At 41.3% G+C, this 24,044-nt stretch overlaps 1 protein-coding gene across 9 annotated transcripts in view; it reads left to right on the forward strand.

Moving 5' to 3' along the window:
• Positions 1-24,044, forward strand: part of LOC308059393 (uncharacterized protein) — a gene marked incomplete at its 5' end in the record, with an annotated part of 74,999 nt that overhangs the window by 46,073 nt on the left and 4,882 nt on the right. For 4 of the 9 annotated variants that reach the window (XM_080376663.1, XM_080376666.1, XM_080376667.1 and 1 more), the window contains one exon: positions 4,969-24,044. This exon is cut by the window's right edge and continues 4,882 nt beyond it. The other 5 variants (XM_080376665.1, XM_080376660.1, XM_080376664.1 and 2 more) reach the window with 5 other exon arrangements.

Raw genomic sequence — 24,044 nt, forward strand, 5'->3', positions numbered from 1 at the left:
TCACATTCAGATTCAGCCCACTTGGTTTACAGAGATTTTTTCTGACTGTCACCTGCCTGATTCTGAGAGCCAGGTTTGCAGATTCTAGCATGGGCATCACACCAACAAATCTGGAAACCAAAATTTGTTGTAAGGAAGGCCAGCTGAAGCGTAGAAGTCTCTTTGTCCATTGAGGTGAAGATTCTGCAAGAAAATTTAGTTCATAAATCCTCAGGTAATAGGCAAGTGAGAGTAAAGACCTGCTTGCTCTATGCTGCTTGTGTTCCCTCCACAGTATTAGTAGACATAGAAAGTAATTAAAAAAATATTGTCAGAAAATTTAGTAGATCATGCTCAAGAGGGGAAACAGAGATAGGAGGTGGGGGAGAGGATTATGAATGACATGTGAGTAATAACACTTCTGCAAGTGAAGGTAAAAGCTGTTATGTAAGAGAGAAAAATGAAAACAATCAAACCTGCACCAAATATTCATGTGCAATGTCATGTATTTTTCTTTTTACTTGAAGATTTGGGAACTGAGAAAAGTAATTAAGGAACTATGGAAGTGTGTATGTCAAAAATCAGTAAGAAAGGTTTTCTTATGGAGTACTTGGTTTGATCAAAATCTCAAAGAAGCTCACTGCAAGGAAGCTGATGCCTAAACGTTGCAGATGCTCGATGATTAAAGCTCTAAGGAGTTCATCCAGATCTCTGAACCACAGGCTATTGACCCATCAATACAAGGCAGTGGTATGCTGAAAACAGAGAACAAGTTGCCTTTTCCCCACTAGATTCTACTTTACTTGTTAAAGAGGATTGCTACAGTCATTGTCTTACGAAGCTCCTGAGCTTATTCCATAACCCATGAACAGAAGCAGGTCCAACTCAGCCGCAAGGTAAAGCATGAGGGCTGTCCTGAACCAAATAGTATTTTGACTACACAGATTGGCATAGCTTCCTCACCAAGCCCCAGAGTCAGGGAATGTGAATCCACTACAGCTCCCAATTTTTCTGCCAGAAGCACACTCTCTCCACATCTGACCAAGACCTCTGTGCATAGGCAGAGCTCATGTGTATGTCCTGGGCCAGAAAATTGTGAAGGGCACAGATATGGCCTGCAGCAGACAGCAGCCAGATAACCTGATGGCAGTTTAGTGCTTTGGGTAGATTGTAGCATGCAAGCCCTTCAGGACTTCACCTGCTGAACAGGTGTAGGCCTATGCTTTAAAAGAAAACTCCTCTTTCAGTATCGTATTCAGTGAAGCTCAATTCCAGACTAATTCCTTCCTTATGTTTGCTGCAGCGACTCTTAGATAATATATAAGAAACAAAAGGCATGTTGTTTTACTAGGATTTTTAAGAAGTTATTCATCGCTGTATTTTAGTTGAGATCTGTGAAGAAACACATGCAGCATATTTTGAGAATGTGCTATGCCAGGTTACCCTAAAGTCACAGTGTGTTTAAACAACCACTTTATTCTACCATCTGGTGCATGATAGGTTTCTGATAAATACGTGCCTGCGCTTTGACTGTGGGATGCACACAAGTATGGAGACCGGATTTTTCCAAGATGTTTGTCTAAGTCTCAGACAAACAACTTCGGCAATGTGCAGGAGCTTTCTGAGAGTGCAGCAGTAATTCTTGCCCTTAATTTTCCTCCCCACAGCCCCACCACACATCCCCAAAAAAGGACAGTGTAGGGTGAGCTCAGACTATTGCTGTAGGCCAAAGAGGTGACTGTAGCTCAAACAAACGTAGCCAAATACGAGACTGGATTTACGTATAGACAAAATCAACATTTGCGTAAGGCAGCTGACTGCTGAGCACCACTAGGGTCCCTGCTTTGGGGAAATGGAGGAGAGAGCAGCTCTGGCATTCGAGCAACACATTGTGCTATCCCTCCAAGTTCAACTTCCAAAGTCTGTTACCACTGCTCTCCTGCCTGGCTTCTCCCCATCCACTTAGATTTGCCCTTTCTCTGCTGCAGGAGAAGGTCTTGCCGCTGTCCTGTCTCCTTCCCTCCTTCCCACACAACACCAACATCTCAGGTGAGCAAAAGCTCCCAAGGCCACAGCAGGAGGAGGATGCTACGGCACAAGGGAGAGGGGACTTTTGGCTGGGATGCACAGGTAACACGGTCACCTGTGGCAGGAGGAGGAAGCTCCAGCACCAGATGGGAAACAGTCACAAGCAAAGCATGAGGTTTTCTTCCAGAAGATGATAGGCTGAGGGATGAGAGAGAAATAGTCCTGTGAGCACTGACGGCCCTCCAAAGTCTGCACAACCCCAACAAACCACCTTGGCCTCTCCCAGGGCCACAGAAATCCTGGGAACCCCTCCAGCTTTTCCTTTTTTATCTGCAAGTCCTGAAGCTGTGGACCTTTTCCAGCCTTCATTATTCAGTTCTCCTCAGTGGTTCATCTCAGCCTTCCTCCACTCTTTACTGCCATCAGAACTGATCATCTTCTCCCTGAGGATGTCCTCATTCAGTTTTACCAACACCACTGAGAAACCCTGAGCTAGCTCCAAGCTTCTTTTACTTTCCATAGATTGTGGCAATGTCATTGCAGTCATGTGTTGTTCAGTGCTGTCTGCAAAGCCTGCCCACAAACCTGCTAAATGCTTATATTTTTGAGATGTGAAAAGATGGAGCTGTGAGGTCAGCTGTGCAATACCAGACCCAAGTTCACCTGTTTGTGGGCAGAAGCCCTGGTATTCTTATGCTGAGCAATTCAGGGTCTGGCCAGTGACAGTATCATTAGATAACACTTTAGAGAATATTTTATTGAGAATAACTCCATGTAATGCAGAATGGATGAGACAGCTGAGGTCTGATCCCAACTCTACCATTTTTTTCATTGTTTATAACTTAAACTTCAGATCCTAAGAATTTGCCTTCTAAGCCTTGCTCTATATTTCGGTCTCAGCTCAGTACATGAAACTTTCTAAAAACATAACCTCTTCATACCTCATAAATTTTGCGGTTGACAAGCATATTAAGTAAAATATGATAGAAGTGACCCAACCCCAGTGCTCTCTACTTTCCAGAAAAATTGCTGTATCAGACCAGGCCAGTGTCACACATTGTCAGACATGTCACCAGTCTTGGCCAGTGTCTGACAAAGCTTTAGAGAGCTACAAAGTGCAAGCAATAAATACCCTTATGACTAAGATGAAAGTTAATTTGTGTTCCCACTTAATTAGTTCTTAATTTATACCCTGAAGGGCAAGGGTTGAGCTCACATAAAACTGTGTGCTTTGGAAAATGAGTGCTTCCATTTTTCATACTCTACTGGAGTTCTTCTCAGTATATCAGCATATTGTTTTAATAATATCTTGTAGTGGTAAGTTCCATCAGGTTTTTTTGTGCTGAATAACATAAGGGAAAAGAGCCTGACAGAAGTTTTTTAAGTTGGTATTTTCATAGTACTCTATGGCTACCTAGTGCATTAGTGTATAATAACAAAGTAAGCAAGAGTCCACTCTACTGCCTCTGTCAGACTTTCTCTTATAGACCCATCTCTTACAGATCTATCATGCTTCCTGATATACATTAAAGGAATGAGCTACTTTTATCTTGTTTAATCTTCTCTTTCAAAAAACTCTGCATACAGCTATAATTTTTATTGTTGCTTCTGGGTCTTTCCTACTTCTTCCTCCTTGCTGAGGTTAGACAAGTAAAACTGAGCAGTAGTTGAGGTTAGCACATTGTACCCTTCATTATTATTCACCAAACACTGCTATCTGACCTTGGGAGAACATTGTTCAGGTTTATACTTCTGTCATTTCAGTAAGTACAGTTATTTGTGAACACAAAACCACAGAGTTGTTCTCCCCGGCACACACTGCCTCTCTTTGCTGAAGGGAACATCTTGAACTCTTCACATGCGTTGACTCATTGTGACGGATGAAGTAGGATGTGACATCCCACTTACAGTTCCCCAGCATAAACAGTTGAAACATAATAAGAGCTCCCATCTGCCTCACTCTTTTGCTCCCCCAAAACTAAAAGAAAAATTAAGAACTGAAGTAATTAACATCTTCATTCAGAGAACAATTAAATTAGAAAGCAGGAACATCCACATCTTTAAGCAGATACCAATGCTAAAGTTATGTTTCTCATACTCCAAACAGCAGCAAAATTCTTACCTTTGAAGAAAAATACACATGAAGAGGACTTGTTCCTGGTATAATTTTATGTCTACCTGGATCTACAGATTGACGTAGGTTAGAATCTTCCACACCGCATACTTGTATCTGACAGTGCAAACTGAAATTTATCTAAAGTGAAAAAATGGGGTATGCTATTTCTTAGCACAACATGACTGTAACAGGAATATAATAATCTTTAGGGCTGGAATCCATTTCTTGACCTGATTTTCTTCTGTAATTAATGAACAGCGTAACACTTCACTGAAATTCTCAATAGGACTGCAGTGTATACAAACGTTTTCATAGGTACCCCCCTGTAACAGAATAAATTGTAATTTTTCTATTTCCTGTAGCTACTTCCAGACAGTGAATGCCACCCAGGACTTTAGTTACCAGGAATGGAAAAGTAATTCGTGCCCAAAGCAACAGGGGAAAAAAGTCTATAAAAATGAACTTGAAAAAATACCATTTTATGGTGATACATTTTAGGAAAAAGGCTTCCAAAACCCAACTGAGATTTAAGCTACCTAAGTCCAAAGTACTTTGAGAGCTTTGATGGAAAAGATGTAAAGCATTATTCAAAATAAAATTCAACCTTTATATAGTTCTACAGGAATTTGACCTATTCTATGTCTTTTTGTTACCACTACTTGATAGGTCAGGGACATTTTCAAGTATGATAACTAGAAACGTTATGTGCGCTCACTTAAATAAAATTACTGAAACAATATATATTTTTAAATGGTTTTAAATTTAAACTTATTGAAATAATTTATTTTTAAAAGTTCATTGCTAAATGAAACACTAAATTTAATTAAACTTTTTTTTTTCTTTAGTGGGAAACTGACCCTCAAAGAACAATTAGATTTGTGTTTTGGACACTGGCTATGTCTGCAGAAGGCCATCAACATACAAAATGAGACTGGTTCTGTGGAAATCAAGCATTAGAGCTGTGTTAGTGGAGTACTTTCCCCAGCCTATTTAGCCTCGTAGAGAAAAACACGTCTGCCTGTACAGGGCAACACTGTCTCCATCTCCACCTCATCACATCAGAGGGTACATTAAATTAGCTGTATGGGACCAGATCAAAAGCTCATGTGGTATGAAAGGACTTTCATTCAAGGTGGAAGAAGCCCTGGGAAAGAACACAGAGCAGTCCTTCCCCAGTGTACTGTCCCATCAGACCTCAGCTGCAGATGTTTAGGTCCTCAGCCACAGCTGCATCTGAACTACTTATTCAGTAGCCCTTGGCGAAGGTGTGTCCATCAATTTGCCAAATGCTATTTTCGATCCACTTACGCTTTAAAAAAGTAGTTATATTTTAACCTGCACATCTTGTGGCAGCGAATTATGCAACTTTAATTAAATGGTGAGTGAAAATTTATTTTTGTCCCTGTGCATCTGTGTCTGTGTGTCTTAAATGTACTACCTAATCAGCTTGTTGGGTATCACCTAGTTTCTGTATTACAAGAAAGAGCGAAACTTACTCCCTGTTCACAGCATTCATGTCCTGTTACCTTTGTTAGTGCGTATTTCTTTTCCAAGATAAAACATAGTGTACATTGACTATTCTCACACAGTAGGCAAGCTATTCTATGTCCTTGGCCATCTTTCTTTTCCTTCTTCATACCTTTTTTGTTCATTGAAGTTATTTCTGATATACCACGGCCAGAACTGTAAAATATTCAGGATACATGTATACCAAGGAGTTTAGTGCAAACACAAGGTTTTCCTTTCTGGTTTTCTTTTTTCCTTTTTCCCTGATCCAGCTTGCTTTTTTGAACACTATAGACAATGAGATGACACTTTCAGAGGATTATTCACAATGACATCCCTAAGGACTCTTTCATACCAGCTAATTTAGAGTCTATCATTATGTTTCTACACTATAAATTATTAGATATATTGGGTACGGTCCTACCCACTCTACAACTTAGAGTAATAGATACCATTCTAACTAGTTTTATTACTACTCTTCCATTTAGTATTTACTGGATTGCTGGACAATAAGATACAGCAGTACCTTGGGACAGTACTTTTAGCAGTACCAGGCAGCACCCATGGCCCATATATCCAGTGACTGCATTATACACAGAGGAAATTCAGTTTACTAACACATCTTACTGTGCATACAATTTTCTGTTACAGTCTTAACACTGTCACTTGTAGATATGTCAGCTCAGATTCAGGTAAGTTACTGTTCAATAACAGGATTTCCAGAATAGATTATATCATGCTTCCCAGATATTTTCTTTCTGTATATTCTTTTCTGCCCACCTCAGACACACTTAACCTGTGCATAGCTGCACCACATACAGAAGTTTATCATTTAAGTTTGAACTTGCTGTTCTTTGTGAAAATGTATAAAATGGTATGCACAGGTAGCACACATGACATAAATCCTTACTTTAGTAAATAGAGACGTTACTTTGTGTCAAATAGAAATCTCTTGTATAAATAGCCTGTTGTGACAGACTGTTGTATAATTTATTAAAAATATATTCACTTATGCATTTAGATATTTTAGTTAACCTTTTTTTAATGAATCCTTTCAATACATTCCAAACCCTATAAATGGTTCTTTCTACCCACTGGGGTCTTATTGAGAAATTTACAACTGCTGAATGAACCTGTTTCAAAATTATGATAAATCTAAAAGGTTTTAGTAAGATGCTTGAGGGGCAACTAGTAACACTTTTTCTGACAAATCCCTCTATAACTTTTTGTATGATTTGCCTGGGGAAAACTCTGTCCTGGGAATAGGAAGGGCTTTTGAAGTTGCAGGTTTAGCTTTGGTGAAGTGAGGCTAGAGAGCCTAGGGATCAGGTCAAGTCTACACACAAAGGGGACATTTTTGAGGAGAAGGCAGTGGTTGTTTCTCTTTGATCTACCCAACAAATATTGACAGGGCATGGGTTTTTTTAAAGACATAAGTGCTCCACAAGCCAAACTCATTATTAAGTCACTTCAGAAAATAAAAACTCTTGTCTTATTAAAGAACAGATGCAAACGCTGAAGGAGGACTTATGTCTACCATGCTGTATCACTGCCTGCAAACGCTGACAGATACCTGTAGTTTTGGCTGAACCGTTCAAAAGCAGGTTGCTGCAGACACCTTGCACGGAAAATTGTGCCAGTATGCAACATAAAACCAGGTGCCAGCCCAGCAGCTCCACTTGTGATATCCGGAGACACCTCAGCAGAAGCATATGCCAACTTTTTGTGTGCATGCTGGGAAAGCAGCTTTAAGGGAGAGTTTCTGAGGTGGGTGAAACCTCCCTGATGGGAAGCTGACAGGGGTAGTAGCCCTGATGGGAGGAAGGCAGGATGGTCAAGAGACACTGTTGCTATGGCAACACTGCCTGAGAAAGACAAAAAACAAAACCTGCGATTAAAAGGGAACGGCTGAAATAGGGAGAAAAATGGGGCTACCAGCACCATGCCAGCCCTGCACTGGTGCGTGCTGTCACAGGCTGACACGCACTCATCACGTCAAATGACTACAGCTGCCAGTCAATCTGTCAAGCTGTGATTTCACTTGGCTGTCTGGCCAAACTCTGGGTGCTCCTAGGCAGCCATAGACTGAAAATGAGTTTGGGGTGTTTGAATAAAGTCTCAAATAATTTTGTGGGGGCATGGTGCCCAACATAGCTTGAATGCTTTAATAGGTTCAAATAGGTCTTGGAAGCCTTTTGGCAGCCCTCAGCACCGAAGTAACTTCCAATGGAAAAAAAAATAAAAAGAAAAATTAAAAAAACAATATCCATTGCACCTACATGAGTCAAACCTGAAGAAAGGAATCAGTAACTTGTACACATTGTTCCTTATGTGTTTATTGTAAAAGCAGTTGCAGGCTGAGTAACCTTGATTTAACAACTCCATGGCACAACAGCAATTGCCAGATTTTCTTTGTGACCGGATCTGGGCAGAAGGACCTCTTTAAAATCACCCACTTGACTTAATAGAAGCCCAGAAAATAAAGAACACTGCAAATGACTCTGGCAAAGCTGAGTCATCTGTACAGAAACCCAAAACTAACATTGTTGCCCAGACCAGCTAGTGAAAAAATAATTTAGAACAGAAACTGACCTAATTACAACAATTTGCAGACCAATATTCCCCCTCTCAAATGACCATATGAAAGTACCACAAGCCACTCAGCCTGTGTACTTTTTAGGGGAGTTTTCACTTTCTATATACTGGTTCTAGCCAGAAGAGAGACCCAATTTCCTTTCTCATTGGAGAAAAAAACTCCAATGCAATTAGTTCTCAAGACACTGTATAGTAGTACAGGCTCCTCATTACTTTCTACTAAAAATCACAAAGGCATCTAAAAGAAAACAGAAAAAGGGGAGAAAGAAGAGTTATATATCTATACAATTACATATACCTCCCAGGGCTGTTTGCCTTCTAAAATTTTTATGATACATTTTCACGATGTTGAGAAGAATGGAAAATAACAGCCCCATTTTATAGTATGGAAATTATATACAGTGAGATTAAATGAATTACTGAAGATCATTCGAGAAATCTGCACTGGAGTGAAAACTTGCATTTCTCATGTTCTTGTTCTTCACCTGAGGAAAAGGTTAGCGTTCCCTTAGGCACAAGTACTCTGCAGCATTGCAATAAACATTGGGAAAATAAGGCTACAGCAAGCACTGCACATTGCACAGAGAATGGGTTGATTTTTCTGTTGGTTTTGTTTTATGTTTGTCCCAGTGCTCTTTCAAAAAGTAAAATAAGTTATTCAGGCCCTGCTTTTTCATAATCTCAAGGGTACTTGGTGTGCGGATAAGCCATTGATTTTTGTTCTTAGTCTGTTACAGTCACATACATGCAGTAAAAGTAATTTCCTCGGGAATAATATCATTTGTTCTCCAGGGTTTTTCCTTATGAAAACTGAATTTTGAACAAACCTTTGCTATTAAGGTTACAAGAGATTGAGATCCATTTGTGAGATGAGCAAGGCATAAAATTGTCCTTCTGCAAACTTTCCTGACAAAGTTCTTTATGTAAGGGAAAGGATGAAGCTTTCTTTATGTGATGAAAAAAAAAACTGTCACAATATTTTCCCTTCCTGGTCTGTGCACCTATTATACTAAAACCTCTCCTTAAGCTAATTTTGACTTCCACTCTGAAGTTATTAAAATTCAGGCTTTAGAAGAACATGACATTTCCCCTCTTAGAGCAGTATGAAATGTTGCATTGCTATATTTGTTCTAAATCAGAAACAAAAATGGTCTTAAATGTAAATAAATTGTTGTACTAGAGCTTGATAAATGAGTACACAGAAACATGGGAAAGCCCTTAGATTAAGAAAACTAAACTGAAACTTTATTTCAATCATTAAAAACCCATATATTTAGATTATGGGCATTTGTCCACCTTAACTAAAGTAATATTCAATTGTAAGTATTTGGGATAACCTGTCCCAACAGACAGCTTCATCCCAAACAATGCATCACATTGATTGCATTCCTGAGGAAGAGCTGGTGGGGACAGACTGCCATTCTCAGATTTCATAAAGAAAGTCCACCCAACCCTGAGCAAAGAGAAAGCAGGCTTCCTCCCGCCACCTCCTGTCCCCCACACCCCTAACCACACCCCACACCCAAGTCTGTAATGTTTTAATACATCAGAAAAGAAAATCTTGGGTAGGACATCCAACCGTGCTGGATATTGATCTTCTAATTGTCAGCGGCTCATTGTCAGCAGCAAGAGGTTTTCCTCATTAAGGCACTGTGATCATTACAGCGTGCAACACAGCTGTGATTTGACTACAAGGCACAAAAATCAGATGCCTGCCAACTGGTAAGTGGTGGACCTTTCTTTGCAGCTGGACAGCTGCAATACTTCCATATTGCTGTTGTCAGCTGAAGGAAACTTCAGAACAGCAAAGCTTGATGTGCAATGCAAGAGGAAGTAAAGGACAGTTGATGGGTAGGAGCTAGTGCCACCATTGGACAGGAGGATGCCTGTGAGGTGGCTAAAAGCAAGATTTCCTCAAAAATTTCCTTTGTGTTCCTGTTGAAAAATGTAGAAGAACAGTACCTGGATCTTCCTTTTATTCATATTGAACGTGTTTTTCTCTGCTTGGAGATGATATTTAAGATCTCTTAAAGCCAGCGCAATCAGAAATAAATGCATTTTTATTGTCTGAAATGTGATTGAAAACAAACCAAAATCCCCTATCTATCTCCAGAAGTATGAAAATATCCCTGAGAACCTCCATCCACCCCCATCATTTCATGGAGTATCTCATGTCTGGAAGGACAGCTCTGAAAGTGGTGTTGTGGGACTCAGGGACAATCACCCTGGTGTCATTCCTGAACAAAGGTGGGATCAGCAGTCAGACCTTTGGGTAGCGGGTCTCCTCCCTGAATTAGGTGTTCTCAGGGGCCAGGTTGGCCTCTGTGGGGTTCATATTTGGTTTAGCACACCCCATCTTCCCTTACAGCACCCCATGCTACTGACACATCCACTAGGCACCTCTGAACACAGAAGCCCTACAGAAATAAGTTTTGTTATGCCAGTTTGTGCCTGTGAAGGATTTAGGACACAGAAAGAGAGTTCAAGCACCCTGCTTTGTGTAAGCTTTCAACCTCGAGCTTGCTAGCCACCTCCCCTTCACCTGCATGATTCCTAGTATTATGGAAAGTAGAGAGAAAGAGAAGAGGGCAGACATTGCTATAGCTATTTGTGGGTCCCACTGTGGGAGAAACAAGATCAATGTGTGACCAGGAGACATCCTCTGAATAATTTTTATCTACTTTGTAGGAGAATGAATGTCCTATCCAAACTGCTTGCATCCAGCAGGACCAAGAACATCAGAAGAGAAAGTACAGTACATTGTGAAACAGTTCTTTTTCCATAGGGAGAAAAGCACATTCCCAAATTATATTGGTAACAATAAACCTCTGAAATAATACAGTACATCTCTCTCTACTGAAAGGCATCATTCTGTATTCTTCAGAGCTGGATGGAATAAAACTGTACAGAACAAAGGTTTCAAGTTTCCTTTTTTGATGCTTTCAGACCTGAGCAAAAATAATTAATTTCTCCATCTCCACAAAGGATTTTGGCAGTTTTGCCATCAGTGGAACACAATAATTGTCAGTAAAAAGAGTCAGTTGCCACAGAGAAACTAATATGCAAGAAACCAAGCAGCACAGGTGAGAACACCTCTTCTTCATTTCAGATCAGCGTAGGGACAGGAACCCATTTTGTTTTACTTTTTAAGTAATGCAGGGCACAAATCTTAATTTCCCACTTGATCATTGAAAGGGATGTCTGAGGATGTGAACATGCTCCTGCTATGTGCAGCAGGAAATACAGGTCAGCTCCTGTTGTTTTACATCTGGGTTAGAAAGGGCTCCCTAGGTGGGTATTGCCTCTTTTTGGCACTTAAGATGTGATGACAAATGCTCCTCCATGGCTGTGATGGTTTGGGTGTGATGATGTATAGGTAACTCAGGCCCTATATCTAGCAGGTGTATGTGTGGGTAAAGCCTCCCCTCTCCTCCCAATGCTGCTCGTGGTTTGAGCAGCTGTGCAACACATTGTGGATGCCAGCTGGTAACGCAGCATTAGAGGTAATGAAGATTTCACAGCACTTTTTGTTCTAAATCCCCCACTTTCAGCAACCTGTGAAGTTACTGAACTGTAATGACCAGACTACAGCCTTCACAGCCTCTATCAAGTGGTTTCAGCTAGAACATTTTAGACATTTCTTAGCAAAAAGCAACTGACCATCAAGAAAAAACCTCATAACGATTTACTCTGGAAATGTAAGTGTTCCTGTAGTGAAACCCAGGAACCTGAAATACTATGGTGAGGCACAGGAAGGTAGACTTGCTTTAGCCCCACTAATGTGCTGTGGGGTTGAATTTGGCTAAGGGTTAACCACAAAAGAAAAATGAAAATTTCAATTCACTGATGAAGAGTGACATGTTCCACGTCACATTTGGGCAGCTACAACACGTGAGTTGAGCCCGCTCCATCTCTTTGCAGGTTTCTGATGCCAAGTTGGATAAATGCTTGCATTGCTGCTGAACAAATGTCACTGTTGTGGTGGTGGTGCTGAATGGGATTTCCTTCTAAACTTACTAGCCCTACAACTGATACGAGAAATGGGAACAGAAGACAGGAGGAATGTTTCTATTCTGTTCTCAAAACTTCACTTGGCTGGGGCCTCAAAGGCTTGAGGAAAGGGAGACATGCCAAATGCAGTGTCAGGGGATGAGGCCTCTCAGGAGATGGAGGGTGGGAATGAAGAAATAGGCAGAAATAGGAACAGCAGGGACCTGTGAGGCAGGCAGGACTGGGGAAGGGAGGAAAGGTGGAGAGATGCTGTTTAGGACAAGCCCAGAAGATGGTGGCCACTATGGAAGAGACCTGGAGGTCTCTCTTTCTCTTTCTTGTCCACCCAAAGCCTGTGGCAGCATGGTGACTCCAGGGTGCCCTTGCACCAGCTACACATAGCTGCTTGTAGCCCTCCACTGAGACAGCACCCTTGTTTTATAACCCAGTCCTACAGCTGACCCACTTGGGTATGGGAAGGGCAGAGGGAGCTGAGGAGGGGAAATATTATTTTGTAAGGTTATTTTGTTTTTCAAATGCTAAGTATTGTTCAGCAGTACAGCTAGGAAACACCACTAAAATCAGCCGAATCAGAAATAATTTCTCCCTGTTCCAAGGACTCTGCCTCCTGTGTGCTGAAAGGCACAGCCTGCCTATGGAAAACTTAGTACGCAGTCATGTAATTAAAGATTCTATCATGCCACATACAGAAGGGAACCTTATTTAAAATATGTACCACTAGATCATAATTCTGACATCCCCTAAGGTTTGTGGGCTTGGCTTCAGAGCCTTATCATTTTTCCAACGTTTTGGGGATGTGATTTTCCTATAAATATGTATGTGTGTGTAGAAACTTATTTTTTCTTATAAACATATATGCATAGATTTTTATATACACACATATATACATATATATATATGTATATATAAATATATATATATGGGGACTCTGTCACAGCCATCAGAAAAATAAAAACTGTAAAAAGCAGTTCTGCTCCTTAGCTTCTGTGACAATTATGTTTCCATCAGTGGTTAGCCTCTTTGCAAGGGGACCTGCTTCTGTCCTGGATTTGCCGTCAGACATTAGGATTCTCTGTGGAACACATCTCATGCTCACTCAGCAAATCCCTTTATTTTTTCTCTGGGAAGCTGCTCATAGGTACTCCATCACTCTGACATTTTTCAGCCAGGATAATGATGGAGCAAACAAGCACAGTAGCTGACTCAGGAGGAAGGTGTAAGACTGCAAAGTGGCTGAGCACAGAAGCTACTGTTTATTTATTTATTTATTAGATCCACACAATAGAACAACGTTTTTTGCATTATAAGCAACCACTTTTTCCAAAGTTAACAATTAAACCAACACTGAACAAAGGATGGCATCAAATCCAACAAAGGCATGCAGTGGTCGCTGAAACGATAGTAGCAAATAAGTGTTTTTAAGGTAGATCAGATGATAAGGAGCTAGCAGCAACTGGGGGATCACAATTGCTTGAATGTAAGTAGACAAGGAGGAAAGGATCGTGTGAAATTTGAGAAAGGCTTTCAGCATATTTGTCTGTATGCAGGAAAATTCCTGAAAAGTAAACAACTAAATATGAAAGCAGAAGATCTAGAAATGGGTTCCATAAAGGTGAATACATTTATTTTATTTTTACACCATAGGTAAACTTATTAATATATTTCATATTGCAAAGTGATACAGCTTTATCTATGTTCATTTTTGTCTTCTCACTATGATGCATGATATCTGTCACAACTTGAATACAAGCTTGCTGTCCCATTTTAGTAATGGAAGTAAAGTCGTAGTGCTCACCAAGTCATCATACTTCAAATTTTCCTCAGGGTCATATTCTCCCCTCTCTGTCTCAGAGAGCTTGCCAACTTCCAAAAAAACCTCATTACTTTCAGTTGGCAACTGATATTTCTTTCATCACATTGATAGTTTTACTTTCTTTTGAACAAAGAGACTGGTGTGATTTATATTACATGACTGCAAATAGTAAATTAGCATCTTATTAAGATCTAGCATGGTTTATGACATTTTGGTGTCCTTTGTTCACATGTCCCTTAATTTTTATTATTTTCTTGTAGCTACCATACTATTTATTAGTCACTAAGTAATCTAAAATAGTATTGAATAACCTCAATTACACCAGTGCAACTTTAGCAGCTTGATGTTACTGAGAAAATGAAAGAAAAGGAAATTCAGAAGCACTTCCACATTTTAATTCAAGTTAGTTTTGTGTAAATAAAGCTTTAAGTGGTCCCCAAAGAGGGAAAAAATGAATAATTTGGATCCACAGCTTGTCAGATAGATCACTCGTTTTGGATATGGAAGAGCAATCCAAGCTGTTTCTCCAGCAAGCTTGACCACATCTATCATGGACCAAAGCAAACTGTGACTCTAATGTCCTAAAGCAACAGAAAGTTTTATAATTATAGCTGACCCTGAACTGGAATCTGACCAGCTCTCTGTGTCAGCAGACGTTACAGAGCCACGCATAACTCACCAGAGACACAAAGTAATGGAAGTGGGACGGGACCTCATGAGGTACCTGCTCCAACCTCTACCCTCACAAGGCAGATCCAAAAAAATGTCAGATCAGGTTGCTCAGGATCTGGTCCAGCTGAGTGTCAAATCTTATAAATGTTACACTGCAGGTAGTCAGGAGTGTTCAAAAAAATTTATTACTCCACTGTCCTCAAGTCTACTGCCTCTGGTGCCAGTTTCAGCATAAGCATTTTAGCAGGAAAGCTCCATTTTTGCAAAGCAAACAGCTTGTACTGGACTTGAAATCTGGGCTGCAGTATTGGCCTTCATTTACTAAAGTGTCACATCAGAAAAGCTTTTTCCAAGGGCTGTACCAGAGAGGAAACTATGATTTGAGGAAAAAAAAATCTGAGAGGCACCTCAGAGTTCCTCACACATTGTTGATTAAAACATATCGGTGAACCTAAGTTCAGTGAAGGTCAAAAGCAAAGCTCCTGTTAACTGCAATTAATCACCAGAAGACCCTTTCATCCCAATTCTATTCCTACTGACATAAAAGGCAAAATTCTTACTGTCTTGGGTGACCCAGGACCAGACCTTTCAAAAGCAACTTGGGTGGAGGGGTGGGGGAGTTCTCTTCCTTCACATCTGTATGTGTATTTCTAATTTCACATCGGAGCAACTTTTTATGGCCAAAATATAAATCCCTGAAAAATAAGTTTTTTAATGGAATTGCTGACAGACTGTTAAGTGGAGTGCCACAAACAGCACTGCTGTAATGATTAGTTGAACAGGCTGATTACACTGGGCTTGTGTGCTCTCAGCAATGGCAAAAACTCATTTGATTTTCAATACAGCAACCCTCTTGAATCAATATTTTGTATTATGTATTCCATTTCAAGTACCTGTATTAAGAGTACAGTATTATTTTACCTTAATACTTTATTTTTAGAGCTCATGTAGCATAATTAGGCACATGTTATGTAGGTTCGGCATACAGTTTAACAATAGCTAGAATTTACCTGTTTACAGTTAGATCTGCTGTCAGATCTATGTATGTGTATGTAGGCATATGTGAAAATGCGCATCTCTGTAATTAGAGTTCCTGATACTTATCTCATATATATGACCTATGACTTTGTGTGCCTTTTCCTTCTAGATGTCTACCCAGAGACACCTTAAGGAGCAATAATTTTCAGGATGCATGAGTGTTGTCCATAGAGGCATGCAGAGATACTCCAACTCAGTAGTCATTTTTTAAAGGTTAGGTCATATCATAGATCTTTCTCCCTGCTTTCTCTCTCACTGTTCACCTCCCTGTGTACAGTAATTAGTCTGCATGGAAGACAGACATACAAAGATGAAACGTGCCTAATATCTTCAAATTTAAAGAAGGTCCTTTTAATCAGCATCACCACAAACCATGCAGTTGTAGCTGTATAATGTCACCCAGGTAGCATGAAAATAACAATCGCCATGGCAGTGGGGGGTCCTGGGGGTTCTCTTAAGCACAAAGTAACTCTACTTCCTTCTCCAATAAGTTACTTATTCCAGTCCAGGTAAACTGGCCCTGAGCCAATATATGAGCATTTGCCCCCAGAAGGAACCTTGCCAGAAAGAATAGTCCCCACCGCACCCTGTCACCTGAACTTTCTACTTCCAGGGGAAAAGTCATGTCCTGCCAGGTGACCTCGTGCAGGAGTGGCCTTAAGTGACCTGGGGGATCTTCAGCCTAGGGCTGGAAAGCAAGATGAAAGGTCTGAGCAAGCATGGCAAGGCCAGTATTGCAAAAGTCTCTGAGTCAAGTGCAAAGTGTGGCCCATGCAGACGTGACTGCAGGGTTGGTACCCAGTTAAGGCTACCTGAGACCTGAAAGGCTCCCACAGATTCAACAGTCTACATCTGGCACCACTGCCTGGCTGAGATTTATACAAATCTGATGTAGCTGAATCTATCTGATCTGTCCAGTCAGGAAGGCAAGCCCTCTCATGTAAGTTTTTTTGTTCATTTTCCTTTTCAAGCCACTAATGGTGTTATTGGCACTGTGTAAAGCAGTCGGGGCAGCTACGTTCACTACTGTCTTACGGGTTTTGGTAAAAGTATTAAGTTCCAGGACAGCAAATCAGTTTTCAAGGAGAAACATTTCAGTCAGAGCCACACAGAGGCTCACTAATATATAAGAATTTTCAGTTTGAGGAAACAGCATTAAATTTATGAATATCACCCCAGAGTGCAGTATCTAAGTACCTTATTTGCAAGAAACTCTTCGGCTGAGTAAACTCCTGAATTCAGTGGGAGTTTTGCCACTGACTTCAATAGGGGAGGATTTTACTGGTTTTATCTCCTGGGAAGGAGAAAAACGGAAAATCCAAGAACATAAGCCATCTAAATAGCGATTACCTAAAAACACTAAGTAAAAAAACACTTGGCAAAAATCAAACAAAATTTCTGCATTACCAAAGGGACTGAAAACTATTAAAGCAAATTCTCATGCCTGCTCATCTACACAAGGATCAGCTTACAGTTTTCTCCAGGCAGTGATTAAACAAACTGCAGTTTTCCTCCATTCTCCTTGGCTGTTGATAAACAAATGATAGTATAAGTGAGTGTAGAAAAATGCAGAGCAGTGAAAACAATAGCAAGGAATGCCTCTTACTGGCAAAGGACTAGATTCGGGATCACACTGAAGCATATGCATAGAAACATTTTGACTTCCATGGCCTGTCACCACGTGCTTAGAACAGATGCTGAAGTGAGATTCTTGGGTAGAAAATGTTTCCTAAATCAGGATCAAAAGCATTTTGAAAATACCCCTTTCAATAGTAACAACTGGCTTCAGGCTTGTTACAGCTTGTCAAAGCAAACTCAGCTTTGGGGTTTCTTGGAAGTTCTTTCATTGCTTTGAGATATGACTGGAAAGGAAGGCAAGTACATCCGAAATGTTGCTGAGTGACAATCTGAAAGTGCTAAAGGACCACTGAAATCTGATCTTCTACAAAATATGAAGTTAAAAATCAAGCTGGAGCTATGTGAATAGGGACAAATGGTTTGAGAGTTTTAAATACAATAGCCACGTGTTTTCTAAGTAATATGCTTAGAAACACACTGTCCTGTTACAGAAGTTCCTATTCCTGAGTCATAAAAGGGAGTATGGCAAGAACTTGCAGGAACTCCAAGGAAAAGTCTGGTTTTCCCAGGTGCATTTCAAGACTAAGGGAACCTGTAACATGGTCACATCACATGAGCAAGAAGATGTAGGATGATCTCCAATTGCTGAAATTATAGACTGGACTGGAAGAAACCCACAGGGTACTAGGTCTGAGAAGGGCCTACAGGCTACCCTTGGGAACTATCTCAGGAATTTACCATGTTGTAATCATAGAAACCAACCTGTTAATTGGCAGCCCTTCCTGGTTTTCCTTTCTCCTAGACAACCCTTTTGTGTGAGTAGCAAAATGTTGTGTCTGTTGGAACTGGTTGGAACTGGTTTCCCTCAAGGTCCTGGTATATCTGGCAGGTCAGTAAATACTATAAAGATAATTTATTATTTTTTTTAATAGGGTAGGTAGTGATCCCATTGGGGATGTTTTTACAGTACTGTGAGCACGGGCTTTGGACTTTTTCAGGTGTCAGGCAATTCAGAGATTTGTTTTGCTGTTTTCTCTGTCATTATATCAGGAGTCCTTTTGCTACCTGGCCTTGACAGAACATCTCAGAGCCAGGGTGACACCTGCAAGTCATTACCTAGAATCTTACTCAGGCAGGTGCAACTCCCCCACTTCTGGAAGACAAGACTTTCAATTTTAGAAACAGGATGTCCTGTTCTAAAGATGGAACCAATAGGAGGATCAACACCCTTGCAGAAGGGTAGGGTTAGTGGTGGGATGGCACAGGCTGGCCCAGAAGCTGCCAGACCTGGGGAAAAAAGAGGCTGAGCTTTCTGTGAGGCTTCTGGTCACTGACCTGAGTATGTCCTAGGCTTGGAAGCGATGTGTTCTAGGTGTAGCATCAGTGAAAAACCCACAAAACCTTCCTGCATCCTGTGCATGATACATATTTGAGATGAATGCTATTTTATTCACTTAGAGTTCCTAGAGAAAACTTCACCTTTCTCTTGTACCATTATTTGTGCAGTTATACTCACATTGGCCAGTACTAAGTTACAGTTCCTGGCCCACAAAAGGTTTATTGATATCTTGACCTTGTGCTCAAACCCAAGAATAGGGTCATTATTCCACAATTAAGGTCAACAAGAACCTCTTCTTAACCTGGATCAACAAGCTGCTGAGACTCAACAGGCTTTCAACTGGAAAATAAGCGAGGAAAAGAGATCCAGTCTATCCCTTGTGTAATACCAATGTATCTAATGGCATCACCGCAGGATACAATCCCCTCAATGACAGAATGAACTACACAATTTTTTTTGTTGTTTTCCAGTAAAGGGTAATATATTAATCTTGAATGTAACTGAAATTACCTGCTCATTCCAATGACTCCGTGGTCTGCTTCTGACTTACAAATACCACATCATTTGAAACACTGATGAGCTAGAAAAACAGAGAGGCAATTTTTTTTCTTTTCAGGACAAGAATAATTATTTCAAACCTTTTAAAGGGGAGAAGGGGGATATAGAAGAGTCTCTCCTCTGTTGTATTAGGTTATGTGATTAAAGGTTCCTCTCTATAAACCAAAAGGAATACCAAGGAAGAAGGGGAGCTGTATGAAACCAAATAACCTTGCCAGAGCCAACAGAGTTCCCTGACCTGACCTGGCCTGAGCTATCTCAGGAGAGCCATCAGCCATGTGGTCTCAGGGGTGACACCCCTGAAGATGAGTCTACCTTATGGAAGAGTATGGGACCTATTATGTGATACATGGGAAGAACATCTTGTTGTTACCAAAGACTTATTATGGGGAGTTTAGGGGAGAAACCAAAGGAGGGGAAAGGGAAGGATCAGTGAAGCTTGGGGTGTAACAATAATGGGAAAGTAGAGGGATGAGGTGATGAAATAGTCAACCATATGTAAACTGGTTGCTCATCAGTATGTTTGCCTGGCCATGCCCTGCACCTGAGAAGTGCAATCAGTTCTGTCTTCTTATTAAAATCATTTTCTGTCTATTTTCCTGGGTGAAGGGTTCTCTACTGTATGTTTGTGTGTGCATGGAGGTCTAAGTGTCAGCAAGTGGAATCAGGGCACGGTCACAGGGGCTTGTGTGTCTAGGGTGCCTGCAACCGGGAGACCGGAGTGCATGCATGTGTGTGTACATAGACATGTGTGATCAATAGCAAACAATAAGCCAGATGAGTAAGATCAGAGTCCACAGTTCTGCCTACATTACTAGGTTTGTTTCCACTGGTGTAATCTCCCCAAAGAACCGTAACTTCCTGTAGCGTCCAGCTACCACTACAGCTACATGAGCATGGGAAACAGAAAGACTGGGATGATGTGGATGTCTTGCCAGGAGTTCTGTGGGCTGAACTCCACTTCCTGTTCTTCAGAGGGGATTTGGAGCGTCTCTCACAGACCATGGTGGTGAAAGCTGAGCAGAAAATCATTGATCCTGCCACTGCTTGGTGTAAACAGGCTCCAAAGGAAATTCACTGGATGATATTTTCCTTGATTTTAATGCATTTATTGTTTTCAGGTCACTTGTAAATATTCCCCCAGAGGGACATAAAAATATACAAAGGGACACACCGGGTCAGACCAAAGGCTTGTCTAGTGCAGTAACCTGGTTTCAGTAGTCACCACTACTGAAGCCTACAGTATACTAGACCCCCAAAGCATATGCACGGAAAGCATACAGCAAGCCTTTTCTGGTGCAGCCTCTGTTCTTCAGCACACTGTGGTTCATGAAGTAACCTTGTCTTTTCCCTGTCAAGAAAACTCGCTTAAAAATCAGGAGTTCAAAAAATCACCTTTGTATTCAGTTTATATTCAGATTATTGTTGCCTTTGGTGAGTTCAGTGTCAGAGACATAAATGTACCAATAGTCCTTCATGTCTCTGATCAGCTTCACTTAGGACCCCCACCACCACCCATGGGCCCAGCTTCAGCCCAGCCTGAGGCCCTGAGTGCCCCACTACACCACAGCAGGTTCCCAGCCCTGCCTCTGGCCCTGCCTCCTGGATGCACCTCAGCCCTACACTGTGATAGCTCATCTTCTGGATAGACCCCTCAGATTCAGACTGTAGCCTGTCCCTTGTACCTGCTTTTGGCCCTGTCCCCTAGTGCACCCTTTGGTTCCATGTCATGGACTTGTTTCCAGTCCTTTAGCTTCTGGACTGCCTGGATGGTTCCTGGCCCTAGTTTGGCCTCTTGCCCTGTCAGGGGCTGCTGCTGGACCCCATCCCGCCTTGAGTCTGCCCACTATGCTCAGATCCTGCAGGCCAGTGCCTGCTGGTGAGGGCACAACCAGTGCCAGGGTCACCTCCATGCCCAGCCCCCTGGTCCTTACACCCTTGCTGCTCCTGCTCCTTGACATGCACATCTATGAGATTTTCGCCACACTCCTTTTAGCAAGAAACTATCCTGCCACAGAAAGAAAACTAAGAATTTTATGTGACACTGAGAAAAAATACCAGTTCTCAAGGCTTTAGATAAAACCTTAAGAGATAGCAGCAACCTCACAATGAAATCATTTGGTTCTATAGATTATGCAGTGGGTAATTCTCAGAAATGTTAGGACAGTAAATCAATAGTAAACTCTGAAAGATATTCTCAGCTTATTATGTAGTGCTTTAGTTCTTAAATTTATATTAATTTGAAGGACAGCTACCCAGGTCTAGTCCCATACAGTGAGTTGAAGATAAGTTGAAAAAATGTGCGTTTTTCTCCTAGTTACAAATAAAGATTATTCAAAGCCCTTACGGATGTTCTAAATGAACACAGAACAGCAAAAGTTTCTGTAATCTCTCCAGTTCTGTTCTCACGGGATTGTCAGAGTTGAGACAGGAAAATAAGATAAAACTTTGTAAATTTGTCAATATGGGACTGGTAATGAGAAACCTTGCATGCTTCTCTTACCACCCCCCAGGAATGGGCACAGCAGTGCACAATCAAACTGCCTTGGCTTTGGGAATTGTGATCAAAAAGGTGACCCCAAAGAAACTGCACTGCAGGTTGCCTTGTGGTTGCACACCAGGTTCAAGGCCATGCCTCTCTCTGTCTCCTTCCCAGAAGTTACAGACACCAGCCTCAGCTCCGTCTGTGCCCAGCCACTGGGTAGTAAGAGAGTGATGATGGAAAAGGTAGATCCCTTCTCTTCCTGTGCACTGGTTCTGCTCTTTTTCTGAAGAGTTTGGGCTTAAAGTAAAAAATTAGGGCTTTGTGTGATTTATGTTAGAGAAAGCACTGCTTCTAAAAAGAAAAAAGCAGAAAGTAAGGAAAACCTTCATCTCCTCCTAAACACCATCTACCACTCTTGTGGAGAGAAAAAAGTGAATCCAAGAGCAAAGAGAAACCATGACACAATATCTCAGGAATATGCTGAACACTAGCAGAAGAGATGTGTGAGTATCTTAAATGCAAAGTTAAAAATAACAAGTTGCATGCTGAGACCCAGACTGCATAGGATCAGACTGCCTCTTGCATTATGTGCTGAATTTGTCACGGCTTGGGCAAAGGCTGACTGGTTGGGGGCACATCGTTACATAGCCGAGTAAAAGGGAGTGCAGAAAGTTGTTTAATCTTGTTCATCATGTGCCATCCAAAAGGCAAGCACATTCACCTCACCCAGCCCTACCTCCTGCTCAGCATCTGCAGGGAAAGTCTGCCTCGCTCACCAGCCCAAACAAACAGCAAAAAGCCCCATGTGCCTGAAACTTACCCAGAGTTAATACACTTCTAAAGTTACTTTGCTTTGGCACAGCTCCTTTGCATGAAAGGAATATATAAAACCTCACAGTGGAGCACAGCTTCAGCATGGTGCTGGAGTAGCGGATATTTGCTCACAAAATCACATTAACATCCATGGAACCGGAGCACTTAATTCCCCATACATTGCTTTGAAAATGCAACCTTAAAGCAGCCTTCAGTGGAGGATGGGGGTGGGGAAGGAAAGGCTTAGCCTGAGGAACAGCTTGAATTAAACTTCTTTTAAAGCTTCCTAACTTTAACACGAATACAGGCCTTCGCTATCTCCTACAGCTCACAGCAATTCAAATGATCACACATACAGCGGCGGCGTCCTTAGAACAGGGAGAAATCCTCCTCTTGCCACACCAGGAGGAACAGAGGAGGTTACTGGAGGGACAAGCTGATATGTGTTTACCCAGAGGGGTTAGCAGCCTTGAGCCTGCAGAAAAATTTGCAGTTTTTCTTTATGCATTTTTAATCAATTCTAAGCTACTTACAAATATGTGCAATTACTTTCTGCACTTCGCCTTGTAATAAGATTTAATGACTGTTCTGTAATCCTCTTGGTGAGCACTGATAATCAAACACTATGATTTAAATTTTAGATTTAACAGAGCAGTTTTCTATGAAATGAGGAGAAGTATATTTTTAATCTTTTATCTTTTACTGGAAATTGGGAATTTTTCAGCTTTCTTATACACAGTCATAAAATAAAAGACAGGATTGGGTTTTTTAATATCTTTTTCTAACAGATGCCAGAACACTCCAGACCTTGCTTATTTTGTTGGAATTTTCTTTTTCTATGAAAATGTTTTACCTCCTACAAATTTATGATCCTATTTTCAGCATTCTTGGGCACCTCTTAAAGTTGATGAGTTATAACGTTGTGTATACTTTCCATACAGAGAGATCCCACATATAAAATAACCATCTCTATATATTGGCACACTTAAGAAAAGATTGGCTTTTCTCATAAGATTTGTTGGCTCTTTTGGAAATTAATTTAGTGCTCGTGGAAAGCACAGGCCATCGTGATGGCAGCAACTCAAGCTGTGAATCCACCAAGCCAACAGAGCTTTCTCTTCTCATTAGAAAACAAAGGACTCCTAAAAAAAGACAAAAAGCCTGAGGGCCACAGACTGAGCAGTGAACGGGTTGTGGGGTCAGGAGAGAGCTAAGAGTAGGAGACAGGTTACTGAAGACAACCATCAAAGCCCTGGTGAATAATGGCAGGCAGCTGGGGTGATTCTGAACCATCAGCTCCTGGCTATGGCCCCACATACTCCTCCCTTTTCACTCCATGGAGCAGGAGTGGATGCAGGACCGATGGCAGCAGAGAATTGCACCTTGCCCCAGGCAGCTCCATCCCAGGTGGCAGCTAAGGCAGCTCCTCTGCAACACCTACCAAATGCTCTTTCCTCCATTAGCCGGCACACTTTCCAAGGCCATCTTCAGTGACAAGAGCAGTGATGGGGCA

Source organism: Falco punctatus, assembly GCF_963210335.1.
Source record: "Falco punctatus genome assembly, chromosome: 2".
Classification (NCBI taxonomy): Eukaryota; Metazoa; Chordata; class Aves; order Falconiformes; family Falconidae; genus Falco; species Falco punctatus.